At 40.2% G+C, this 26,564-nt stretch overlaps 1 protein-coding gene and 1 pseudogene across 1 annotated transcript in view; one reads left to right on the forward strand and one right to left on the reverse strand.

Annotated features, from left to right (window-relative positions):
* Positions 1-9,715: 9,715 nt before the first annotated feature.
* On the reverse strand, positions 9,716-9,794 carry LOC136150977 (U4 spliceosomal RNA; annotated as a pseudogene).
* A 4,244-nt stretch (positions 9,795-14,038) lies between these two features.
* The window catches only part of ASCC3 (activating signal cointegrator 1 complex subunit 3), a 336,030-nt gene continuing 323,504 nt past the window's right edge, over positions 14,039-26,564 (forward strand). The window contains exon 1 of the mRNA XM_065911620.1: positions 14,039-14,284. The gene's annotated coding sequence lies outside the window, so the exon portion shown is untranslated. The remainder of the gene's footprint in view (positions 14,285-26,564) is intronic.

Raw genomic sequence — 26,564 nt, forward strand, 5'->3', positions numbered from 1 at the left:
GCCACCTCATGCGAAGAGTTGAATCACTGGAAAAGACCCTGATGCTGGGAGGGATTGGGAGCAGAAGGAGAAGTGGATGGCGTCACCGACTCAATGGACATGAGTTTGAGTAAACTCTGGGAGTTGGTGATGGACAGGGAGGACTGGTGTGCTGAGATTCATGGGGTCACAAAGAGTTGGACACGACTGAGCGACTGAACTGAAATGAACTGATCTTACTATATTTTAACAACAACAGTAACAACAAAATCACAACTCATTTTAAACTTGGAAGAGAGCTAAACCTATCAAAATAATAATAAAAATGATTTTAAACAGAAATTTGACATAATAATTGGTCTCATAACCCTTTATATTTTTTAATTTTATTTTAAGCCATGATACTGCTAATTCCTCAAAGGTGATTTCTCAATACATTCATTTAAAGAAAAAAATATTCAAAATATAGGAATGATTTTAGACAATTTCACCAATTTCACCCTTCCTTATGGAGGTTTTTGGGAGTTAACATTCTTTCTGGGGGAATCTTACTCAACCCCCAAGCCTTAAAATCACTGAATTGTTGCTAATTCAACCTTATTTTTTAGTATTGCCAGTACTGGTATTAATAACTCCTAGAAAACTCTCAAAAGAACTAACTTTCAGAAGTACAAGTCAGTAATCTTGGTAGAATCCTTGTATTTATACATATTGGACAATTGGGGGGGGGGAGAAAGAAAATGTTAGTATTCCCTCTTCAATCTTAACTTCTTGTCAAATATGTTGAGATGCTTCATAATAATTCAGAATCCTTAGAAACACAAACTTGTGAAATTAATCACTGAGAAAAAATTTTTCAAAGAAACAATTTAATTTTTGGAAAAAGCAAATTCTCCTGTCAGTGAGGTGAAGATTTGGGGGTATGCAGTAAAGAATTGGGGCTTGCCCAAAGAGAAGTCTTGGCCTCTGCCCTCAGCCATACACTATCTGCTGTTTGCCAGAGGGCCGTGGGTCCTAGACGGTTGTCTGGCAACAGGATTTAGGGTGGGGCCTGGCCACACCCATAAATCTTAGGTTGGGGGCTGGCCCCGTCACAGGTCCAATTGTGTGACTTAGGGTAGGGTTTGGGGTCACAAAGTATCCATGGACCTGGAAACTGGGATTAAATAAGGGGACAATCAATCAATCATGTCTACATAATAAGACTCCCCCAGGGACTTTCCTGGTGGTCCAGTGGTTAAGACTCCTTGCTTGTGCTTCTGATGCAGGGGGTGCAAGTTCCACCCCTAGGCAAGGAGCTAAGTAACTTAGATCCCACATACCGTGTAGCACAGCCAAAAGATAAGAGAGCCCCCCACGCCCCCCAGCACCCCGTCCCCTGCCAACAACAACAAGAAAAAGCAGCTCTGGACAGCAGCCTCAGGCGAGCCTTCCTGCCTGGCCGTCTGGCAGTACTCGGCACATGCTGTCACTCATAGGCGTTGGGAGTACTGTGTCCTGACTCCACGCTAGAAGACAACTAAAACTCTGCATGTACTGTTTATAATAGCCAGGACATGGAAGCAACCTAGATGCCCATCAGCAGACGAATGGATAAGGAAGCTGTGGTACATATACACCATGGAATATTACTCAGCTGTTAAAAATAATTTATTTGAATCAGTTCTAATGAGATGGATGAAACTGGAGCCCATTATACAGAGTGAAGTAAGCCAGAAAGATAAAGAACATTACAGCATACTAACACATATATATGGAATTTAGAAAGATGGTAACGATAACCCTATATGCAAAACAGAAAAAGAGACACAGATGTACAGAACAGAATTTTGGACTCTGTGGGAGAAGGCGAGGGTGGGATGTTTCGAGAGAACAGCATCGAAACATGTACATTATCTAGGGTGAAACAGATCACCAGCCCAGGCTGGATGCATGAGTCAAGTGCATGCACTAGGGCCTGATGCACTAGGAAGACCCAGAGGAGTCATGTGGAGAGGGAGGTGGGAGGGGAGATCGGGTTGGGGAATACATGTAACTCCATGGCTGATTCATGTCAATGTATGACAAAAACCACTACAATATTGTAAGTAATTAGCCTCCAACTAATAAAAATAAATGGGAAAAAAATTAATTTGGGCATATTTTTCAAAAATTTAATAAATAAATAAATAAAACTCTGCATGTGAGCCCCTCCTGGACTCCGCTCTACCACGCCTTCTTTTGACTAATCTTAATCTGTATCCTTTCCCTTTAATAAACCATAACCATAAATGTGACAGCCTTCAGTGAGTTTTACGAGTCTTTCTAGCAAATTATTGAAATGGAGGTAGTTTGGGTCCCGTTCAAACCCTTGCAAACTTGCAGTTGGTGTCCGAAGTGAGGGTGGTTTTGTATAAGGACTGTGCCTCTAAACTTTAAAAAAAATTTTTTTATATTGGGGTATAGCCAATTAGCAATGTTGTGATAGTTTCAGGTACACAGCAAAGGGACTCAGCCATACATACACACGCATTTATTCTCCCCCAAATTCCCCTCCCATCCAGGCTGCCACATAATACTGAGCAGAGTTTCATGTGCAATGTAGTAGGACCTTGCTAGTCATTATCCATTTAAAAAATAGTAGTGTGTACATGTCCATCCCCAACTCCCTAACTACCCCTTCCCTCCATCCTTCCCCGCTGTGCCCTGTGCCTCTAACTCTGTAATTGACCTAAACTTCTCATATGGAATTTCCAGATTTGTCTGAGTAAACAAGTCACAGCAAGTTAACTTGATTGTCACCGACCAGTTACACTGGCTGTGCCTGACCTTAGAGTAAACACAACCTGTCTTTGAAGTTTAAAGACTAATGACAACTTTAATGCAAATTATTACTTAATAAACACCTTTCCTATACTTTTATAGGGTTTTCCCATAAGAAAAGACTTTAAAATAGAGGGTGGAAATATCTCTTTCAAGTATCAACAAGCTACACAGATTAAGACTAGGACAGCAACAACTTGAAAAAATGCTGAGTGGCATATTATTTTGTTTATATGAATTTCAAATCTAGGAAGATAATCTATATTGATAGGAATCGGAATAGTGGCTACTTTGGGTGGCTGAAGTGGGGTGAGCTGAATTGAGTGTTGACTCGGAGGGTCATAGAGTATTTTGGAGAGTTAGAAATGTTCTGTAACTTGATTTGGGAAGTAGTTACATGAGGTGGTATATGGCACTGTACAATTAAGATCTGTACACTTTAGTACATTTCAATTTTTAAAAAAGCTATACCTCAATAGAAAATGTTAAGTCCTTAGTCATCTAATAAAATAAATACTGAGAGTAAAAGGAAAATTATATTTATTTAACAGATACTTGAGATCTCTGTGTCAGGCATTCTGTTATTACTTGTGGATACATAACAAAGCAAAAAACAGAAATGATACCTATTTATAAATGACTGAGTTAATCATTTTTAGACTTTATGCTACTATCAGCAACTGCTTGAACTTTAAATTCAACATGTCTTTTTCTCCAGGATTAACCCCACAAATAAACCTTTTATGATTTTGCATATGAAAGGGTTTTATAAATAAATTACAGCTACTCTTATATGCCTAGTTCAATTTTCACTATTTCCGCAAAGGTTTTGTGCAGAACAAAAACGTTTTGCAGCGAGAAATGGCCTACCTTTACTTTAAATTCCTTTTGTATTCATAAAGTAAGCATCATACAACTCAACACTTATTGTTTCTGAATAGTCTTGAGTATTAAATTTGTCTTCTACCCAAACTGTACATTCTTCTAAGTTCCTTGAGACTAGAGATCACATCACATTTTTTTGGAGGGATGTTTCACACTGCTGAGTGAAGTATGGGTTTTGTGATATATGCTTAATTACTTGTGGGTTCAGCTCGGTTCAGTTCAGTCGCTCAGTTGTGTCCAACTCTTTGTGACCTCATGAACTGCAGCACTCCAGGCCTCCCTATCCATCACCAACTCCCAAAGTTTACTCAAACTCATGTCCATTGAGTCAGTGATGTCATCCAACCATCTCATCCTCTGTCACTCCCTTCTCCTCCTGCCCTCAATCTTTCCCAGCATCAGGGTCTCAGGGTCTTTTCAGATGAGTCAGTTCTTTGCATCAGGTGGCCAAAGTATTGGAGTTTCAGCTTCAGCATCAGTCCCTCTAATGAATATTCAGGACTGATTTCCTTTAGGATTGACTGTTTGGATCTCCTTACAGTCCAAGGGACTCTCAAGAGTCTTCTCTAACACCACAGTTCAAAAGCATCAATTTTTTGGCACTCAGCTTTCTTTATAGTCCAACTCTCACATCCAAACATGACTACTGGAAAAACTATAGCTCCAACTAGACGGACCTTTTTGGCAAAGTAATGTCTCTGCTTTTTAATATGCTGTCTAGGTTGATCATAGCTTTTCTTCTGAGTAGTGTCTTTTAATTTCATGGCTGCAGTCATTATCTGCAGTGATTTTGGAGCCCCCCCCCCCAAAAAAAAAAATAAAGTCTTTCACTATTTCCACCTTTTTCCCATCTATTTGCCATAAAGTGATGGGACCACATTCCATGATCTTAGTTTTCTGAATGTTGAGTTTTAATCCAACTTTTTCACTCCTCTCACTTTTATCAAGAGGTTCTTTAGTTCTTATTCGCTTTCAGCCATAACGGTGGTGTCATCTGCATCTCTGAGGTTATTGGTATTTCTCCTGGCAATCTTGATTCCAGCTTGTGCTTCATCCAGTCCAGTGTTTCTCATGATGCACTCTGCATGTAAGTTAAATAAGCAGAGTGACAATATACAGCCTTGACATAATCCTTACCCTATTTGGAACCAGTCTGTTGTTCCATGTCCAGTTCTAACTGTTGCTTCCTGAGCTGCATACAGATTTCTCAAGAGGCAGGTTAGGTGGTCTGGTATTACCTTCTCTTTCAGAGTTTTCCACAGTTTATTGTGATCCACCCAGTCAAAGGCTTTGGCATAGTCAATAAAGCAGACCTAGAATGAACTTGTATTTCAAGAAGTAGAAGTACTTGTGGGTAGAATGAATGAAAACTTCACTTTGACCATATTGAACATGCTTAAGAATAGTTTAAACTTCAGGAAAAACTGATCCTTAAAGTAATTACTAGGCAGGATTTCATTTTTCCATTTTTTCACTAGCTCACTTTTTAAGTGCTAGAAAGAGATAAAAGTTATTCCTGACATTCTATTCTGTTCTCTGTGGCTCAGTTCTGATAAGGGAAGAGAGGTTATTCTTATCTGTTTAACACCAGTATATTTGCTTTGAGAAGGAAAAGCATTCTGGGTGAAACATTTGTCTCCAAATATTTCTTACCTCCTGATTATTCAACTTAGGACAGTCACCTGAAATAAAAACTACATTTTATAGCTTCCCTTGCAACTAAGTAGGTCATGTGATTGTTAGTGACAAGTATACTTTCAGTTCCTAAAGGGACGTCGTTGGGTTCCTTCTCTTCCTTTGGACTGCTACTTGGAATATGAGTAGGAGACATCTTGCACTATTAAATGAGGACAACACCCTAGAAAGGGCAGAGTGATGAGAAGGTGCTTGCGTCCCTGGATGAAAACTGAGAAAGAAAGCTCAAGAGTCTAGGATCACTAATACATTCTGTATATAAGGTACCTATTGTTTATTGTTGTTATTGTTGCTTAGTCCCTAATTCACGTCCAACTCTGTGACCGTATGAACTGTAGCCCACCAGCCTCCTCTGTCCATGGCATTTCCCAAGCAAAAATACTGGGGTTGGTTGCCATTTCCTTCTCCAGAGCATCTTCCTAACCCAGGGATCAAACCCATGTCTCCTGCATTGACAGTTGAATTTTCTACCACTGAACCACTTGGGTCTCATTGTGCTATGCTGTGTTTAGTTGCTCAGTTGTCTCCAACTCTTTGCAAACTCATGCACTGTAGTCCATCAGACTCCTCTGTCCATGGGGATTCTCCAGGCAAGAATACTGGAGTGACTGGTCATGCCCTCCTCAGGGGATCTTCCCAATCCAGGGATCAAACCCAGGTCTCCTGCATTGCAGGTGGATTTTTTTTTTTACCATCTGAGACACAGGGAAGCTCATAATATATAGCTTAACCAATTTCCTACCTTATCAATGGGAGTAATCATAGAATAACAGTTGGCACAGAATAATTCTTCCCTTCCCACACAGTGCTTTAAGGAATAAATATGCTTCAGCCCCAAATTTTGGCTGAATCATTGGCTTGCATGAAAAAAAAAAAAAAAACAGACCTAGCTTCTGCTATCAAAACACTAATTAAAAATGATTAGTTTTGGAGCTAAATACCCCTAATCATTTTTCACTAAAACATATACTCACACTTATCATGGGGTGTCTCTTAGCATTTGGGCAACCAATTGGACAGCAAATTAAAGTAGCCAATAAGAACTGTGGGAATAGTTCTCATTATATATTTTTATGCTGACTTTGAATAGTGTTGCTTTTTAATATCTAACCTTGACTACAACCTTGAAATGGTGTTAACCTGCATTTAGTAATATTTTATGAAAATTTAGTGTATGTTATTATAAAACACATATATTCATCCACTGAGCAATTCATAATTTTAAGGCTGCCAAAAGATGAAAAACTTTCATTTTGTATCTTCAACTTGGAAATTTCTATAGCTACACATATCTCAAAGTGCCTCTGTGCTAAGCTGCTTCGGTCACGTCTGACTCTTTGTGACCCTATGGACTGTAGCCTGCCAGGCTCCTCTGTCCATGGCATTCTCCAGGCAAGAATTCTGGAGTGAGTTGCCACATCCTCCTCCAGGGCATCTTCCCAACCCAGGGATTGAAATCATGTCTTTTCTGTCTCCTGCATTGGCAAGCTTAGGCCCTTACCACTAGGGCCACCTGAGAAGTCCACACATCTCAATACCTTAAATGTATTCCTATATATTTCAGGATCCTCTATTTCACAGAAAAATGTCCTTCTACCAAGATGAAGTATAACCTCCCCCATGGTCTTCAGGGCATCCTTATCTGCCTTCACCTAATTATTTCCTTCTTTGCTTATCTCTTTCTTGGAGGTTCTTTCCCCCCATCAATCCTTACCTCTACTCTTCTATCTTAAAAACACACACAGACAAAAGTCTTTCTCAGACCCTAATATTCATGTAGTGTGTTGACTTTTTAAGCAAAAATGATTATCATCAAAGTTTTCATTTTCTCACTTCTCATTTACTTGCCTACATTTGCTATATGATTCCATCTTTTTACTAAAAGTGCTTCCAATTCATCAGTCACCTAAATCTCCATGGACATTTACTCAGTGTCTACTCTTCTTGACTTTGGAGCAGGAATTAACCTTGTTGATGACTTTAAAAAATAATAATTTTGTATGTCTTTGCTTATCACTTATCTTTTTGACTTTGCTTATCACTTATCTTTGCTAGCTCTCTTCTCCCTCTCAATACTGGTATAATGGATACATTGTGAAACAACCCTTTTCCTGATAATAATTTTTCTGAATTTCTTTTAAGGAACTACCCCTGTCTACATTTTATCATGGCACCATTTCATTTACTACACCTTCATTTATTTTGAAACCCCTTATCTTACCGATGTAGGAGATGTGGGTTCAGTCTCTGGGTTGGGAAGATCCCCTGGAGGAGGGCATGGCAACCACTCCAGTATTCTTGCCTGGAGAATGCAACGGACAGAGGAGCCTGGCGGGTTACAGTCCATTGGGTCGCAGAGTCGGACTGCCTGAAGTGACTTGGTATGCATGCATCATCTGTTCTATTGAATTCCCCTCTAGCACTCCTCCCCCACCCCAGCATTTTCTCCACTAAGACATTGCTCCTTGAACCCTTCTTCTTGATCCCATCTACACTGTTTTCTCTCTAGGCTTGATGCACAGCCCTCTTCCATGATTTTTTCTTTGCCTTTGTCTGGGATTGATACACTTTTTTCCAGAATTCTGTGGTTTCCCTTTGGTTTTTGCCTTTATTTTGCTGGAATATATAGGAGATAACTTTCTTAAAGATCACATGGGAGGAAAGTGTCCTGTAGTTCTGCATCCTTGCTGATTTGAAAATTACTTTTGTTCTTACAGTTCATTAATAATTTGAATGTATACAGAGTTCTACACTGAAAAATATCTACCATTTAAATTTTGTCTTTTAGAGCCAATGCTGCTCTTCAGGTCTCATTTTTATTCCTTTGTTAGTAAAATGTCTTTTATGTTTAGAAATTTTGCAGGTTTATTATTAGTATTCCTAGTTTTTCTTTTTTTTCCCCTTTTGAAAAAAGATCCTATTTACTTATTTATTTTTGACCATGTCAGGCCAGAGCTGCAGCGCACAGGCTTAGTTGTCCTATGGTATGTGGGATCTTAGGTCTCAGAGCAGAGATCAAACCCACATGCCCTGCATAGGAAGGCAGATTCTTAAGTACAGGACTACCAGGGAAGTCCCTCCTAGTTTTTATTCTTCATTTTTTTTCCTCACTTAAAAAAAAAAAAATCTCTTTCTCTTCTACTGGTTCAATGTTAGTTAGTTGGATTGGCTCTACACAACTCTAATTTTTCCCATATTTTCCATTTATGTCTTTATATCTTATATTCTAGATTTCCTTGATTTTTATCTCCAATACTTTCAATGAATTTTCTTATTTAAGTAGTCATGCTTTTAGTGTTTCAGAACTCTATTTCATTCTTTGGTTGCTCTTTTTTTCAGAGTACTTTATATCTCACAGATCCGATATATTCTGAAACTGGGGTACATAAAGTGGAGTGCTTAAAAAAATGTTCTTTTTTAAATTTCCTGAATTTTAAGTGCTTCCTTAGGAGTTAGTTACTGTATCTGTTTTTCTGTGTCTTCTCTTTCACCATGGTGAGTTTCCTGATTTGCCTGTTGATTCTTCATTGTATGTTCCTATATACAAAGAGCTGGTCATCGTTGTGGTTTTCCCTTGCTTTTAGTAAGGAGGACTTCTTCCAGTTCTCTCTTTTGTGTGGAAACTCAGAATAATTAGCAAGGTTGAATAGGGAAGGGCCAGAGATGCCAGATATCAGGCTTTACTTTCTGACAGCGAGGCAAGTAACTGGTTTTCTGGACAGTGGCCCTGAATGCCAGAATGACAGTGGCTTTGCTCTGAGTTGTTAACATGGAAGTCTTCACGTCTTCTCTACAATTTGTACAATTAATCTGAAGGACACTTCGGGGTCTTTTGGTTTTTCTTTTTCTCTGCTGGTAGATGTGTCTTTGCCTGCTCTCTGTGTGCATGGATGAGAGAAGGAAATGTGTGTGGTGTTGATTCAGTTGTACCATATTTAGGTTATCTCCATTTTCAGCCCTTATTCTCACTTCTGCCCTTTGCCAGGCCTCCAACCAACTCTTCTGTAACTTCTTCACTATATTTTGTTAGGCAGTGGCTTTGGGTGTTATTACTAGTCAAAGCACTACTATTAGCTCTGTGATCCAGAAAACAGTTGACATTTCATTTACTTTTCTCCCCTTTGCTACCTACTCCTAACTTAAGCACATACATACAAACACATATCTTTATTCTTTGGTTTTTCTACTTCTACATTTTTATTTCAAGAATGTCTAGGAGAGACTAGCTGGCAGATTATATGCCAAGTCAATCATCTTGAACAGAAACCCAAGAATAACTTTATATTTTATAAGCACTTTTGCCATTTGGGTAAAACATATTATAGAATCCTCCCTAGTTTGGTCACAGGACCACCTCTACAACATTTTTTTATTAGCAATAATCGTGACTCGGATAAACCTCATTGGCTACGATACTGCCACTGCGCAAAGCTTACAACATTTTTAAAAAAAATATTTATTTATTTATTTGTGGCTGTGTTTGGTCTTCGATGCTGTGGGGGCTTTTCTCTAGTTGCAGAGGATGGGGGCTACTCTCTAGGTGCAGTACTTGGGCTTCTCACTGCAGTGGCTTTTCTTGTTGAGGAGCAGGAGTTCTAGGGCATGCAGGCTTGGATAGCAGTGGCACTTGAGCTCAGCAGTTGTGGTTCCCCGGCTCTAGAGCACAGGCTGAATAGTTGTGCCTCACAGGCTTAGTTGCTCTGAGCGATGTGGGCTCTTCCCAGATTAGGGATCGAACCCATGTCTCCTGCATTGGCAGGTGGGTTGTTAACCACTGAACCACCAGGGAAGCCCTCTACAACAGTCTTATTCAACGGCAAATAGAATTACTACCAGGGTAACGGGAGGAGCTCACATTTCTTTAGTTCTTTGGAATGCTGACAAATTCATTTTATTAAGTAAGAAAGAGGACAAAAATGGGGTTTATGTAGGCAACCAATAGTCTGCCAAGGTAGTGATCCATTTTTCCTTCCCAACATAGCTCATTAAAAAGTTTAGGGCGGCTCATTTTAGGATTGAGTCTTTTATTAATCAGCATTGCCCAGCAGTTAGGTGTCAGCTCCAGGTAGGGAGCTGCACTGGGGTCCAACACAGATGGAATTTTAAGATCCAATGTTACAAACTGGAGTAAGGAAGACAGCTGGACACTGGATTGAGAATAGGTAAAACCAAAAAAGGCGTATAAGGTAAGGCTGCGGGACACTGGCGAGCTGAACAGACTCACTGGTCTTACATACTGAGATACTAAGAGACTGACGGGCTGAAAATGAGTCTGCAGCTTATTAACCCATCCCGACAACCCAGGAGGTGACAAGCTGAGAATGAAAGGCTAACGAGCTAATATGACGGAACATAGATGGGGAGGGCCAAAACCATGGATGACTTTGTTGAGCCACTGAAAATATGTTGGAAACATCCCACCCTGAGATTTTACTTTTGAGACACTTTTGGAATAATCAGGGTAATTTTGGTTAAATGACCTAATTACATACATCACATATATAATTTTACATATATGGGTTCATTGTATTGTTGCTGTTTAGTCGCTAAGTTGTGTCTGACTCTTGGAACCCCATGGACTGGGGCCTGACAGGCTCCTCTGTCTATGGATTCTCCAGGAAAGAACGCTGGACTGGGTTGCCATTTACTTCTCCAGGGGATTTTCCCTGACCCAGGGATCAAACCTGTGTCTCCGGCATTGGCAGGTGGATTACCTACTGCTAGCTACCAGGGAAGACCCCATATGGGTTCATATTGTACATATATTGTTTCAAAAACTATTTACTCTGCTGTACATCTTAATATGTTTCCATATCAAACAATACAGATTCCACTTTATTTACAGATGTGCCATAATTTATTTAAATCAACTCTCTACTGAACATTTTTTGGTATAATACATTTTTAAGTGCAATGAGTTTTAATTGGTTGCCCAACCACCCATTAATTTCAACCCACTATACTCAATATTGTCAAGATAATCTTGCAATCCCTTTTTGAAACTGCCAAATCCTGATTGCCAATAGAACTAAATCCCTTAAGTTCAAAATTGAGTCTCTCTTTATAGACAGTTTTCTCGCTAGTTCTGACTTTATTCATCACTAATTTGTAATAAGAACCTTCTATCATGGACAAATATTTTACTCGCCAAAGAATGTATCTGCATTCTTGTTTCCTTACCTTTGCTCAAGGCATATTTTATGGACAGTGTTCCTTCTCTTCATCAGGAATCTTTGTCATCAGACAGTCTTTCCATTAATGTTTCAGAAAATTCCCCCAGGGACTATTAAGAATACAAAGACAGTTCTTAAAGTTCAATGAAGTATATTTCCTTCTAGATCAGGACTATCTAATAGAATAAGATGCAAGTAAAAGATGCAAGTGATTCATGTAATTTAAAATTTTTCTAGTAAGCTGATTAAAAAGTAAAACTAAACAAGTAAAATTTAACTCAATTATCTACCAAATATTATTTCACCCATCATTAATGAAAGAATTAAGCTATTTTACATTTTTTCTTTGCACTGAGTCTTTAAAATCTGGTGTGTATGTCACACTTACTGCATTTCTGAAACTGGACTAGCTACAAATATGAAAGTGAAAGTCACTCAGCCCGGTCCCACTTTTTGCTACCCCATGCAGTCCATGGAATTATCCAGGCCAGAAGGCTGGAGTGGGAAGCCGTTCCTTTCTCCAGGGGATCTTCCCAACCCAGGGATCAAACCCAGGTCTCCCGCATTGCAAGTGGAGTCTTTACCAACTGGGCCATCAGGGAAGCCCAAGAATACTGGAGTGGGTAGCCTATCCCTTCTTCAGGGCATCTTCCTGACCCAGGAATCAAACTGGGGTCTTCTGCATTGCAGGCAGATTCTTTTACACCTGAGCTACCAGGAAAGCACATTACAAGTATAAGAATTTATATTTGGCTAGTGGCTACCCTACTGGACAGGGCTATTCTAAATACAGTCTATTTTCAATTTCCTTCTTATCCCTTAAGTCTCTGAAACTGATGAGAACAATCTGTCATATGAACTCCTAAAACTTATTGCTACCACCTCTCTTTATCATCTGGTCTTCCCTGCATTTTTTACCTTCTGATGCATTTGTCTCACAGCTAACTTGTAAATTCTAAGGCTGGAACCACGAACTGATTGACTTTCCAGGTTGTAAACACCTTTAACAAAACCATCAACTGATTCTTCTCTTGATGCCTGGCTCTCCCGCACCTAGGTCCTGTTAAGTAAACCTTCACAATCTACGTAAAAGTCAAATCCAGTGGTCAAGGGAACCATGTAACCTAAAGCAGACACCTTCTCTGGTGAGATCTAGAAGGGGATCTTCTTCTCAGGATCTGAAATCTATTTCTCTCAACTATGCATCTCTTGAGACCACATGAAATAAATCTATGTCACATGAAGAGTTTTTACATATTTGGAGACAGTCCCAGTAGCTTTTGTTCTTCTATGAGAATCTTCCCAAGTTCAGACAGTACTTCATTTGTCATGCTTTTGAGAACTCGTCATCATTTTGCTCTTCTTTGAAATAGTTCCAGCATCTCTGAGGTCTTCTTGAAGTGTTTGATCTAGAACTGAATGGCAGAACCCCAGAATTAACAGTTGGGCCAGTGAAATGTATAATTGGATCACTACTGGCAGCCTCTATAAAACACGGTTCTATGAGCCATCAAGACACATTCGTTACAAGAGTACGTATGGAAGAGAAAGAAGGAGCCACAACACGTTATTAACTCCTACCACTTTTGCATGCTTGGCGTTTAGTCTAGAATTGTACACACATGCGAAGAGCTGACTCATTGGAAAAGACCCTGATGCTGGGAAAGATTGAGGGCAGGAGGAGAAGGGGACGACAGAGGATGAGATGGCTGGATGGCATCGCCGACTTGATGGACATGGGTTTGGGTGGACTCTGGGAGTTGGTGATGGACAGGGAGGCCTGACATGATGCAGTTCATGGGGCCACAAAGAGTTGGACACGACTGAGCGACTGAACTGAACTGAATTGTACACATATACTTGAGGTTAGTTTTTCTTAACCTCTTCGTGATTTTCAACTGAGCCAGGTAATCTCCAGGCATTTTGTTTTTGGTGGGGTTCGTCAGACAAAAGGACCAATAGAAGACATAACTTTGAGACAACTAAACTGAGAATCAGAAAGCTTGAGGAAGGCGGAACTTGAGAAGGAATCATGCATAAAGTGACCAGAGGCCAGGATTTCTGGCTGGTGATGACAGTGGCAATTACCTTGGTTCTTCGCTCAGACTCCGGGCTCCTCTCTCCTTTATTTGTAAAAAGCATTACTTCCTCCAGGTCTTCGTCGGACACGACTGAGCGACTGAACTGAGCCTCCGGGTCTTCGCCTTACAAATGGATGAGGAGAAGATGAGGCCGATCCAACTGGAGAGAAAGACGCTCAGGTAATTAGGAGCTGGCAGGGGCGGCGTGATGACGGCAACCTCCACACCCGGAATCCCAGGAGCGCGCGCACGCGCGCCCGCCGCAGAGCCCGCCCTCGCTGCTGGCCGGTCCCGATCGGAGCTCCGCGGGCGGGAGGCGGGGCGGCGGCGCGCGCGCGCGGGGCGGGGCCGAAGGAGCCGACGTGCGACGTTGGCGCCGCTGCGGGCGGGTGACGTGTAGGCCCGCGCCTGCTCCGCCCCCTCCCTGCCCGTCGGGTCTGCGGGTCTGTCCCGCGGCCGAGCCGTCTGCGTGGACCCTGCCTCCGGACGGGGACGGATCCGGCTAGGCCGGCGTGGAGTGCGGACGAGGGCGCGGCGGGGAAGTTGCCCTCTGGCCTTCTCTGCCCTGCCCTCCGCCCCCCACCCGGCGTGGGAAGTAAAGATCAAACCGAAAGGGAGGGAGGCAGGAGCTGGCGGAGTGATGGGAAGCGCTTGAAGCGGGGCCGAGAGGTGAGGAGGGGGACGTGGGAGGAGACGGGGAGGCCGGCGGGAGGCGGGGCCGGGGCGCCCCCGGTGCGAAGGGCTTTCGGCCCCGGAGGCGAGCCCGGACCTGTCATTCCTCTCTCGGCCTGAGACTTTTCCGTGGTCTCTGATCGTCTCGTCCTGCTCCTGAAATGTGTAGGGTGGGGGTGGGGATCAAAATATGAACACGGCCACGTGTTGCTAAGCTGTTAGGCCCCAAGTGATGACCAGGTGCGTGCTTTTGCCCCCTGCTTCAAATTAGTTTTCTTTTTTTCTTTACAAAAATGTAATAACTTTTTTATTTTCTTCACGTGGACTTTGGAGAGAAGTCAACTTCCCAGTATTTTTTACTTTCACACTGAACAGTAAATAAACTGGATAGGGAGTGGACCATGGCGAATTGTGGGTGAATTTGGCAATCGAGGAATCTAGAATGTTATTTTGAAGAAAGTGTGTTGTATGTGCGAGCATGCTGCGATGTCGTGGGTACGTGGGCAGTTTTTTATTTTAAATAGGCTTCTTATCACACACTAACTTGTTCACTGATTGCAGTGTGCTCATGTATTTTGCTCTTCTTTGGTTTAAAAGAAACGTCATTTTAGCGGTAGCTAAAAGCTTACTACGAATGGCATCACATGTGCAGTTCAAACTAGTAATCATATTTTCTTTCTTTCCCTAAGTAAAATTAGACTTGAGTAGCTGTTTTCTCCATCACCACATTTCATGTTTCATAGACTGAAATCATCTTTCCGACTTTTCAAAATGTTGATTCAGCTTTTGATTCCAATCTAGGTTGTGCTCCTGTTCATATATCTTTTATTTTTAATGGTGGTTATAATAATATTCTTGCATAAGAAAACTACTCCTTAGAGATGCCAGTTGAGTGTAAGCTAAACAGTGTTATTAGAGTGAATTGGGGCTTCCCTGGTGGCTCAGAAGGTAAAGCATCTGCCTGCAATGCGGGAGACCTGGGTTTGATCCCTGGGTCGGGAAGATCCCCTGGAGAAGGAAATGGCATCCCACTCCAGTACTCTTGCCTGGAAAATTCCATGGATGGAGGAGCCTGGTGGGCTACAGTCCATGGGCTGGCAAAGAGTCGGACACGACTAAGCAACTTCACTTTTTTTCTTTCTTTAATTTCTCATGTCTTATCCTTGTGATTCCCTGCTGTATAGTTTTAGTTTTCTTTAATTCATCATTCACTTATTTATGTCTTTCTATGTGCCAGGCATTATGCTAGCCCTAGGCAATCAAGAGAGACAGGATCTCTGTACTTAGGATACTTACTATAGTCCTTCCTCCTTCTAATAGAGACTTGATTAGGGTTCGTCCTCATGCCACGGATATCTAGTTGACGAAAGCAAGGCTTTTGCAAGAAAAAGTTACTGTCAGTGTTTATATATAAAGTGGCATTGAAAGAGGAACAGATCATTTTACTTGAACTGCATGACTTGTTTTTGATCAAAAAGATAGTATGCATGCTTGTGTTTTGCTGGTTAAGAGGAGTAAGTTTTCTTTTGGACAAGTTGGCTTAATTATAAAATTCAGAATTAGAAGTCAGTTTCTACCTGAAAAATAATACTTAAACATTAAGAATGTTTTTAAAGTAATTTTTCCAGTTTTTACGTTGGTCTGTTGGTCTGTGTGTTCAGTTCAGTTCAGTTCAGTCGCTCAGTCGTGTCTGACTCTTTGCGACCCCATGAATCACAGCACGCCAGGCCTCCCTGTCCATCACCAACTCCTGGAGTTTACCCAGACTCATGTCCATCGAGTTGGTGATGCCATTCAGCCATCTCATCTTCTGTTGTCCCCTTCTCCTCCTGCCCCCAATCCCTCCCAGCATCAGGGTCTTTTCCAGTGAGTCAGCTCTTCGCATGAGGTGGCCAAAGTATTGGAGTTTCAGCTTCAGCATCAGTCCTTCCAATGAACACCCAGGACTGATCTCCTTTCGGATGGACTGGTTGGACCTCCTTGTAGTCTAAGGGACCCTCAAGAGTCTTCTCCAACACCGCAGTTCAAAAGCATCAATTCTTCTGTGCTCAGCTTTCTTTATAGTCCAGCTCTCACATCCATACATGACCACTGGAAAAACCATAGCCTTGACTAGATGGACCTTTGTTGGCAAAGTAATGTTTCTGCTTTTTAATATGCTATCTAGGTTGGTGATAACTGTCTATGTGTTAATAACTTGTAATTCATTTGAGTAATTCATAGTAGTTCTGTGCTCTGAGCATTTTCATCAGAAATATGTATAATACCTGTTGACTGAAGTACATTTGTTGTCCAGTCTACCTGCCATGGGGAAGCAGTTACCAGCAGCCCTTTCAGTACAGAACAGTCTTGCTGTGTTGTTACTGTTCAGTCACTAGGTTGTTTACCTTTCTTTTGTGACCCCATGGACTGCAGGATGCCAGACTTCCTGTCTTGATGTAATGTGGCAGTTTTCAACTTTGAGCAGATGTCTACCTGAAACTGAAATTTTAGCAAACACATTTATGGAAAGAAAAAGTGCTTAATCACCAAGGAGGAGAGAATAAAGTGTTTGTGTTTGCTCAATTGTTTTCTACTCTTTGTGACCCCCATGCATTGTTGTCTGCCAGGCCCCTGTGTCCGTGGAATTTTCTAGGCAAGAATACTGGAGTGGGTTGCCATTTCCTTCTCCAGGGGATCTTCCCTACCCAGGGCTCGAACCTGTGTCTCCTGCATTAGCAGGCGGATTCTTTACCATTGAGCTACCTGGGAGTATGTGTATAATAATTATCCAAAGACAGACTCTTGTGTCTATCTCCTACATTATACTCTAAAGTTACTTAAAATAGTTACTTATTTCTTTTGCCTGGTATGATATCTGGCACATGGTTGACAGACCCATGTAAATGTTCGTTCATTCAATATGTATCATCTCATTTGAGTACTTTGTGGTTAGATGAGCAAGTGAATATTTTTGAGTGAGTTTTTCTATTGTTTGTTCATTTTCCTGCTGTTGGCTTATAATAATGTCTTATAGACATATTTATATTTCTGAAACTCTCTGTGTTTCAGAGTTAGTGCAGTTAAACTTGAGTATTCTGGTTTAATCAGATTATTCAGCCTGAAAGGGGCATAAGAAAATTGTTTTGTAACCCTCATTATTGTATTGATCAGAATATTGATACCTTGAGGAGTTAGCTGGTTTTCTGCCATCAAACAAATTGGCCTCTGAAAATGTACCTTTATTTTTATTCTGTTTCTTCCCACTGTATTCTACCTCTAAGAAATTGTTATTTGAGTAGAATAATCCTTGGGGACTTTTATAAAAATTAGATTCCCATTTTGTCTTCCTGGAGTTGGAGTTTGGGGCTATTTTTTCTCCATTTCTGTGATTTCCTCTTCAAGGAGAATTCATAGGAATTGCATTTGTTATCAGAGGTTTGAACTAACATGGAAAATAAGGGTGGGAATTTGGAAAGATACATAATTTTAAAATGTAATATGTAAGAAATTTTCAGGTAATAAGATTCTCGGAATATATTTTAATAAGATAATTGGGAAGAAATATTTATATTTGAAGAAGAAAAAGTTCACAGCTACTTATGTAGTGTCTAAACCAAAGATTGTTAAACTTCTAAATCATAATTTTGGAAAGTAGTGTCTGGAAATGTCTATTTTCAAGTGAATTCCCAATGATTCCAGTGCAGTCAATTCATATTGTTGAAGGACTTCATGTTAAAGCATATGAATTCAAGAGCCTCTTAATTACAGACAATATCTATTAAAACAGAACTTCAAAAGAAGGAAGGTAATTTATCTTAGGATTGTGGAGTAGTTAGGGAGGCAGTTGATAATGCATTTTCAAAGACCTGCTAGGTTAATTTCAAATGAAGTGAGTGACTAGCAGGTTTCTCAGTTGTGTGTAGCTAAGAAACCTGGCATATGAACTTGATAAAGGAAAACATTCCATTTCAAGGGAGGAAATTCTTGTTTACTGATGAGACAATTTGAGTTTGCAGAAGAATTCTTGAAAGTGCATAAAATGTTCAACAGGCTAACCAAATGTAACAATATAAAAATGGTAAATTCTGCTTATTTATAAATACAAACAGATATAGTTTCATCTTGATTTAAGAGATTTAATTATAAAATTCTACATAAATAATTTATAAGAAGAAATTAATGTTAAGGGCAGATCACAATTTGCAAAAATGATTTCAGTGCACCTTTCCCCAGGGCGCATGCATTTTCTAAAATGTTCAGTTCAGTCTCTCAGTCGTGTCCCACTCTTTGCGACCCCATGAACTGCAGCACGCCAGGCCTTCCTGTCCGCCTACCGTCCCACTTGGGTTTCTCTTACGTTGGATGTGGGGTATCTCTTCGCGGCTGCTCCTTACCTTGGACATGGGGTGGCTCCTCTCGGCTGCAGCCCCTGACCCCGGGCGTGGGGTGGCTCCTGCTTTAAGTAGTGCCTCTGTCACCAAGGGGGCCCATTAAACATTCTTTTTGAGCATTCTTTAAGGCGTGAAGGAAGCTTTGCAAAAATATTAGCAATGCTTTTACTCTGGGGATTGGAGTAGTGAGGAATAACCTAACAGTCACTTCTGGAAGACTTCACAGTAATACTCTGAGTTCACATTGAACAGATATTTATTGAGTTCCTTGGCACAGGCCAAGAACTTTGCCAGGTACCAAAGAGAAGAAGATATACATTACTTATGCCCTCTTGGAGATTATAGTCAAGATGTTGGCTCTGTGAGACTGTTCAGTGTAATTCCTTTAGGCAAGGACGAATACTAATGCATGGCCACTGACTGCTCTTCTGGCCATCTGAAGTTAGAAAAGTAGAGGCCTTGTCTGATTAAAAAGGTGAAAAAGCTGTTATCCTAAGTCACAGATTGTGGCAGTCAGCTCAGAAAGAAAACAGAGTGGGTTTTAGAGAGGTTTAAGGTTGCTTGACCTAACACCAAGCTTGAGAACTCTTCTGTTTGTATTTATCAGAAACGGGGCACAGGAAGAACACGGCTGAAATTCTAAATCCAAGGACGTTTTACTGCATTTCTTGACAGCGTTTGGCATAGTTGACCATATCGCTTGTTTAAAACTTATCCTTCCCTTATCCTAACCCCAGTCTGGCCGTACTTGACCTTCTGCTGTTCAGAATCTCCTTTATAGACCTTACCCAGCCCCCCACTCCCTACTTTTACTGTAAAGACTTGTGTGTCTCCACCATCTGTTGTCTTGTCTTCTTTAGTCTTCACATAAATCCTTGGGTGATTTTCATCTGTTCCCGTGGTATTCCTTATGATTCTCATGTTTGTATTCAGACCTCTCTCCTGAACTTCACACCTGAATATTCAGTCCCTGCTGACCATTTCTCCTTGAATGTCATATGGGCATCTTAGACTCACCCTGTTTGAGATAGAACTCATGATATTCTGATCCAGTTTTGTGAATTATGTCATCACCTGATCTATCAATATGGAAGTCAACTGTGGTCCTCGCCTCCTTCCCCACCACAGATAAAAATAATCAGACTAAGCCAAATAGATTTGATTGAATTCCTCCACTTTCCTCTAATTCACTACCACTACAGTTGGTGGCTCAGAGGTTGAAGCTTCTGCCCACAATGAGGGAGACCTGGGTTCGATCCCTGGGTTGGGAAGATCCCCTGGAGAAGGAAATGGCGACCCACCCCAGTATTCTTGCCTGGAGAGTCCCATGGACGGAGGAGCCTGGTGGGCTACAGTCCATGGGGTCACAGAGAGGCGGACACGACTGAGCGACTGCACTTTCACTTTCACGGTTCCGGAACTCTCATCTCCTCTTCTGGATTACTCTAACAACCTCATGGTGTCTTTCTGCTTCAGGTCCTGCCTTCCTGTGGTCTGTTTTCTTCTCCGCAGTCATGGTGTGTGTGTGCGTGCTTAGGGGCTTCGGTCATGTCTGATCCTCTGCAACCCTGTGGACCATGGCCTGCCAGGTTCCTTTGTCCATGGGATTCTCCAGACAAGTAGTCCTTATTAAACACAGCTCAAGTCAGTAACTCTTTTGGAGATCTCTTTTACTATTAAAAGTTTCCAAACAACATGACTCACAAGGCCCTGATGACCTCGTTCCCACCTGTCTCTCCAGCCCCATCTCCTGCCACATTACATACTCCTTGACCACTATGCTTCAGTCATCTATTTAGTTCTTTGAATGTGGAATGTTCTCACTTCTCATCAGGAGTATGTGTACCTGACTGACCCCTCATCCCTGTTGTTTCAAGGAAGGAAGGTACTTTTTCTTCCCAGTTTCCTTTTGTGCTAGGCTGGATGCACCTGCTTTGTGTTCCGAAAACACTCATTACTGCCCTCTTTGAGGGCCAGCAGTCTTACTCTGTATTGCGATAGATTACCTAGTTGGATTGTCTTCTGCCCCAGACTGTGAGATTACCCTCTGGAAGTTTACTTTTCCACCCCTGGGAGCCTGCTGTTTCTCAGGTCATTGCAGCTGCCCTTATGGATGCTCAGTTAAGGTGAGCAGACTTGTCTAATCTTTTTCTTTGTGTTCATTTTTCTCATTTAAACTTTTAAATACTTTTAAATAGTTGATACCTCTTTTAAAAATCTGGAGACCTCTTATTAATTTTTACTCTTAAGAAGATTCAGTATTTACCAGAATAGTTAGGGAAGACAGATATTTGAATATTCAGAGTAGTGTTTCCAAATACAGGGTGCAGAGTTAAATTTGGATTTCAGGTAAGCAACAGTTATTTTTTTTCTTTTTCTTTTTTAGTATAACTATATCCCATTTAAGTGTGTCTCAAATATTGCATAGGCCATATTATACTGAAAGAATGATTTGTTAAACAACCTGAAATTCATATTTAACCATGCATTTTATATTTTTATCTGGCAACTGTAACTTAGAAAAAAAGTTTGTGTGATTCTTAGTCTGAGAGCATAGACACAAAGGTAAATTGGGTCTCTTGAAAGTGTAATCCTGATGTTAATCATACATTAACTCCAATGATCAAGAAGAGAGAGGTGTCTCAAGAAACTGATGCTGTTAAAAAAAAAAACTGATGCTGTGCCTGAATATTTTTTTAAAATATAAGTTGAACAATGGAGAAAGAGTGCACAGACTAAGAATGAATTTTAAAAAAGTGAATTTGTAGAACCTGTGTTGTGTATCCTTGAAGAAACACTGAGGTTAGTGAAGACAGTTTTTAAGCTACATTCAGCAGTGTTTCTAGGGGCAATTATTAGGATGTTAAAAGAGAAAATAGGTTTAATTAACTGCTAAATTCTCTTCCTTTTATGCTAAGGAGAAAGGAGAATGGACTCTCTCTGGATTGGAAATGGCAGAATTGATTTGGTTAAATGGAATTGAAGTACATTATGGGTGGCAATATTAAAAGAGCACCCAGGTGTTCAGTGTTAAGTCTCATAAACCAAAGCATTTTCAGCAATGCTTTCAGAACCTGCGATTTGCTGGACATTCAGTTTGATGCTTTCACAGCTCTTCTGTCTCTTATTAGGCTTCTGTGTTTATTTAAAACTTAATTAGGGAGGGAGGTTCAAGTGGGATATACATATACCAATGGCTGATTCATGTGGATGTATGGCAGAAACCAACAGAATATTGTAAAACAATTATCCTTCAGTTAAAAATAAACTTAATTAAAACTTTAATTTTGATATATTTCCAGAATATGGAAAATGTTCAGAAAATAATGTAACGCACATTGCCATGCAGATTTAACAAGGAGTCATTTTTGCCTTAGTTGCTTCAATTCTTCTCCTGAAAAGTGTTGCTCATTTTTTTTTTTTTTCTTCTGTCACTTCTCTGCTGCTTCTCAGTCTGTTACCTTGAAGCTGGTGTATAAAGTTCTTATGCATGTTTCTACGTACTTCTGTGTGACAGGATATAAGCCAAGGCTTAATGAGGGGTATTGGTGGGGAGAAATGGTACTGATTACCTTGGTGAAGAGAACATTTAAAGTGAGATGACAGGTTTATATCTAGCGTCACTTATGTGAAAAGAGTACTTAACTTTGAAAACTCACTGACATTAGACAGTACAGATAATTTTTTTTAAAGTACTTTTAAGATCAGAAATCAACATCTAGTACTTAGTGACCCAGATACTTTGTGATTTATACTTACATGGAGATTTTTATAAACCACTAAAAAACATTGATGTTCAGCCTCTACAGATGTCATTTTTATTAAACAGTCAATAACTATCATGATTTTCCTGGTATCTTTACTGTAAAAATGGTTAACTAGCAATCTTTAGAGAAATGACTCTCACTATTTAACATTTCGTAAACAGCACATCCCATAATATTTAAGACATCAGAGAAAGTGAATTTTAAAAATATGTTCCTTGTGTTTTGATGTTTTTTGAAGCATGTTTCCTTTAGTAATTATGTTCTAAAAAAGGTTGGAGATGTCATTGTCAAAACTTACTTTTTTCTCTGAAATGTAGTATATATAATTTGTTGGTAAGAAAAATGGCTTAGCAAGTTAAAATATAAGAAAGAAGGGGAAATACGGGTCTGACCCTTTCAGACGTCTTTCAGTTTAGGAAACTGTGAGTGAGAGTGTGGAGTGAGAGTTCAGCTCAGAAGAGGGTACACAGAAAGTATTCTTATTAACTGTGTTTGTCAGGTACATTTCTGACTAATACAGAGCGAAAGAGAGTACCCTCTTTTAGTAATTAAGTTTTTAATTCAATAAGATTGAAACAAACAGTTCAACCAGAACGTTAAATAACGGTCCTGGCAATACATTCTTTCAGAAAGACTACCTAAAGCACGCATTAAATAACATGTAACTACGATCAAATTCTTATCATGTATTCTAGTTTGTAGTGCCCAGTGAGTTAGTAATGTCCTTTTCTGTTTTTATATTTCTTGTTTACAACGTAAATTCACCTCAGTCCTGTTGTTAATGCCTACCTTTTCTCTACTTTAGAGAGAGGGGTAGAGATTTCATCTGCTATTTTGAGGTACGTGCCAACTTCTTTTACATAGTGTCGAGTTAGGGCTATTCAAAAATTTCCTCTACCCAAAATAGTAAATAAAGATCAAAGCCATTATACTCTTTGATAAATATTTCTTTTTTTTTAGGATTTGGCATGTAAACACTATCAGATTTCTAAAAGATCACTGGAGCTCATATTTGGGAATGTGGTGGTGTTCCATATAACTGTGGTACAAAGGAACAAGTGTACAAGGTCAGGAAAATGCTTTCTCTAAACAGCTAACGCTGACTCCAGAGCATCACTTGAGTTTTGGATTTGGTGTGTGAGGGTACCTTATGAGAGGTTTCAGTTAAACTAATCTTCTCAGGGCTCATTAGGGGACAGGAACAGAGCCCCTGAGCTGGTCTATCCAGAGGCCCATAGATTGGGGTGGAATGAGACTTTTGCCTTTTCAGCTAATTTGGGCGCAACCTTTTCCACTGGAATGAAAGGAAAATATGTACTGCCTTGTATGTAGTGGGTCTGCTCCCCGCCTTCTCTGGAATATGTATGCTGGTTTGTTCCTTGTGCAGTGTTCTTCCTGGCTGTTCTTCTTCTCATCTGTGCTGATATGTTATTCTTGCCATTTATTGTCCCAGGAATATTTAAAAGAAAGGCTTTTCTTATCCTTTGTTAAAATTAAAATTAATATAACCTTGGAGGTCTTCTGTAGACTCTTAGGTTAATAGTTATGAGTCTGTCTAGGTTGTCTCCCCTATCTGTGGTTGGTAAACCTGGAGTTAATGTAAGTCAGTAGTTGGAGGGAAAAGTTAACAGAACAAGAATCTTATACATGTACATTTTATTCTTAACAAGCCAGTATAGATTTTGATTCATATGAAAGGTGTATACGTTGTTGTTGTTCGTTGTTCAGTCGCTAAGTTGTGTCCAACTCTTTGTGACCCCATGAACTGCAGGACATCAGGCTTCCCTATTCTTTACTATCTCCCAGAGTTTGCTCAGACTCATGTCCATTGAGTCAGTGATGCCATCCAACCATCTCATCCTCTGTTGCCTGCTTTTCTTCCTCTCCTTAATATTTCCTAGCATCAGGGTCACTTCCAGTGAGTTGACTGTTTGCATCTGGTGGCCAGAGTGTTGGAGCTTCAGCATCAGTCCTTCCAGTGAATATTCAGAATTGATTTTCTGTAAGACTGACTGGTTTCATCTCTTTGCTATTGAAGGGACTTTCAAGAGTCTTCTCCAACACCGCAGTTCAAAAGCACCAGTTCTTCGGCACTTACCTTTCTTTATGGTCCAACTCTCACATCTATACCTGACTAGTGGAAAAATCATAGCTTTGTCTAATGAACCTTTGTTGGCAAAGTAATGTCTCTGCTTTTTCATACGCTAAATTTGTCATAGCATTTCTTCCAAGGAGCAAGCATCTTTTAATTTTGTGGCTGCAGTCACCATCTGCAATGATTTTGGATTTTCAAAAAACTAAGATCAAGGCATCTGGTCCCATTACTTCATGTCAAATAGATGGGGGAAAGTCTATCACTGTTTCCCCCCATCTATTTGACATGAAGTAATGGGACCAGATGCCTTGATCTTAGTTTTTTGAATGTTGAGCTTTAAGACAGCTTTTTCACTCTCCTCTTTCACCTGCAGCAAGAGGTTCTTTAGTTCCTCTTCACTTTCTGCCATTAGAGTGGTATCATTTGCATATCTGAGGTTGTTCATATTTCTCCTGGCAATCTTGATTGCAGCTTGTGCGTCATCCTGCCCAGCATTTCTCATGATGTACTCTGCATATAAGTTAAATAAGCAGGGTGACAATATACAGCCTTGTTGTACTCCTTTCCCAATTTGGAACCAGTCTGTTGTTCCATGTCCAGTTCTAACTGTTGCTTATTGACCTGTGTACAGATTTCTCATGAGGCAGGTAAAATGGTCTGGTATTCCCATCTCTTTAAGAATTTTCCACAGTTTGTTGTGATTTACATAGTCAAAGGCTTTAGCGTAGTCAATGAAGCAGATTTTTTTTTTTTAATTCCTTTGCTTTTTCTGTGATCCAGTGGATGTTGGCAATTTGATCTATGGTTTCTCTGCCTTTTCTAAATCCAGCTTGTACATCTGGATTTTCTCTGTTCACATGCTGTTGAAGCCTTGCTTGAAGGATTTTGAGCATTACATTGCTGGCATGTGAAATGAGCGCACTTGTATGGTAGTTTGAACATTCTCTGGCGTTGCCTTTCTTTGGGATTGGAATGAAAAGTGGCCTTTTCCACTGCTGAGTTTTCCAAACTTGTTGGCATATTGGGTGCAGCACTAACAGCATCATCTTTTAGATTTTGATTCGTAAAAAAAAATGTATCTGTGTGTACTTGTTTATCTTTGATGTTCGTTCTCAGTTCTCCATGTTCCAGGTGTGTCTCCTGATTTGATTGGAAACTATTCAAGAGCCATTGCTTCTTGCTTAAGAATGAGTTAAGATCTAAAGTGAACTTGTTTGGTGAAGATTATGAATAGTTACAAATTTCCCTTGAAAGTCCTTTAGGACACCAGGTTGTCAAAACCTACTGTCTCTCAATATGTCATATGCAACCACATTTTTCCTCTAAACTTGGGATATATCGTAGTTTCTGAGGATGAACAAGATGAAAAAGTTGGCTTGTGTTTAATGGCCATGTTGTATATTTTTTTAAAAAGGGAACTTGGTTTTAAACCTTGGAGTCCTGCAGTACAGCCGGATTCTCAGTTGGATGTGCATGTAGTTATTGAAACAGACCTAAGGGAGCATCATATTCTTGTTGCTCACCCCCATTCACTCAAGATCGTGTGTTGAGTGTGTGAAATAGTGGACAGAATCTCTAGCCTTAGTGTTTGTGTCTGTCTATACTTTGTATTTGGTCTTCTTTGTTTGATTCATATAATTAAATACACCTAAGATGTGACTTCACATTAACCTATTGATGGCATAAGGTACAAAACAAGTAAGGAATACAAGTTCAGTCCAAGTAACTAAAATTTCTCTTTAGGATTTACCATAAAAAAAATCACCTCCTTTTTTTTTTCCCCATTTATTTTTATTAGTTGGAGGCTAATTACTTTACAGTATTGTAGTGGTTTTTGCCATACATTGACATGAAATCAGCCATGGATTTACATGTGTTCCCCATCCTGAACCCCCCTCCCGCCTCCCTCCCTACCCCATCCCTCTGGGTCTTCCCAGTGCACCAGCCCTGAGCACTTGTCTCATGCATCCAGCCTGGCCTGGACTTTTGAAATGGTATAATAGAGGATTTTATATATATGTATGTGTGTATATATATTATAT

Source organism: Muntiacus reevesi, chromosome 19 (genome assembly GCF_963930625.1).
Source record: "Muntiacus reevesi chromosome 19, mMunRee1.1, whole genome shotgun sequence".
NCBI classification, from domain to species: domain Eukaryota; kingdom Metazoa; phylum Chordata; class Mammalia; order Artiodactyla; family Cervidae; genus Muntiacus; species Muntiacus reevesi.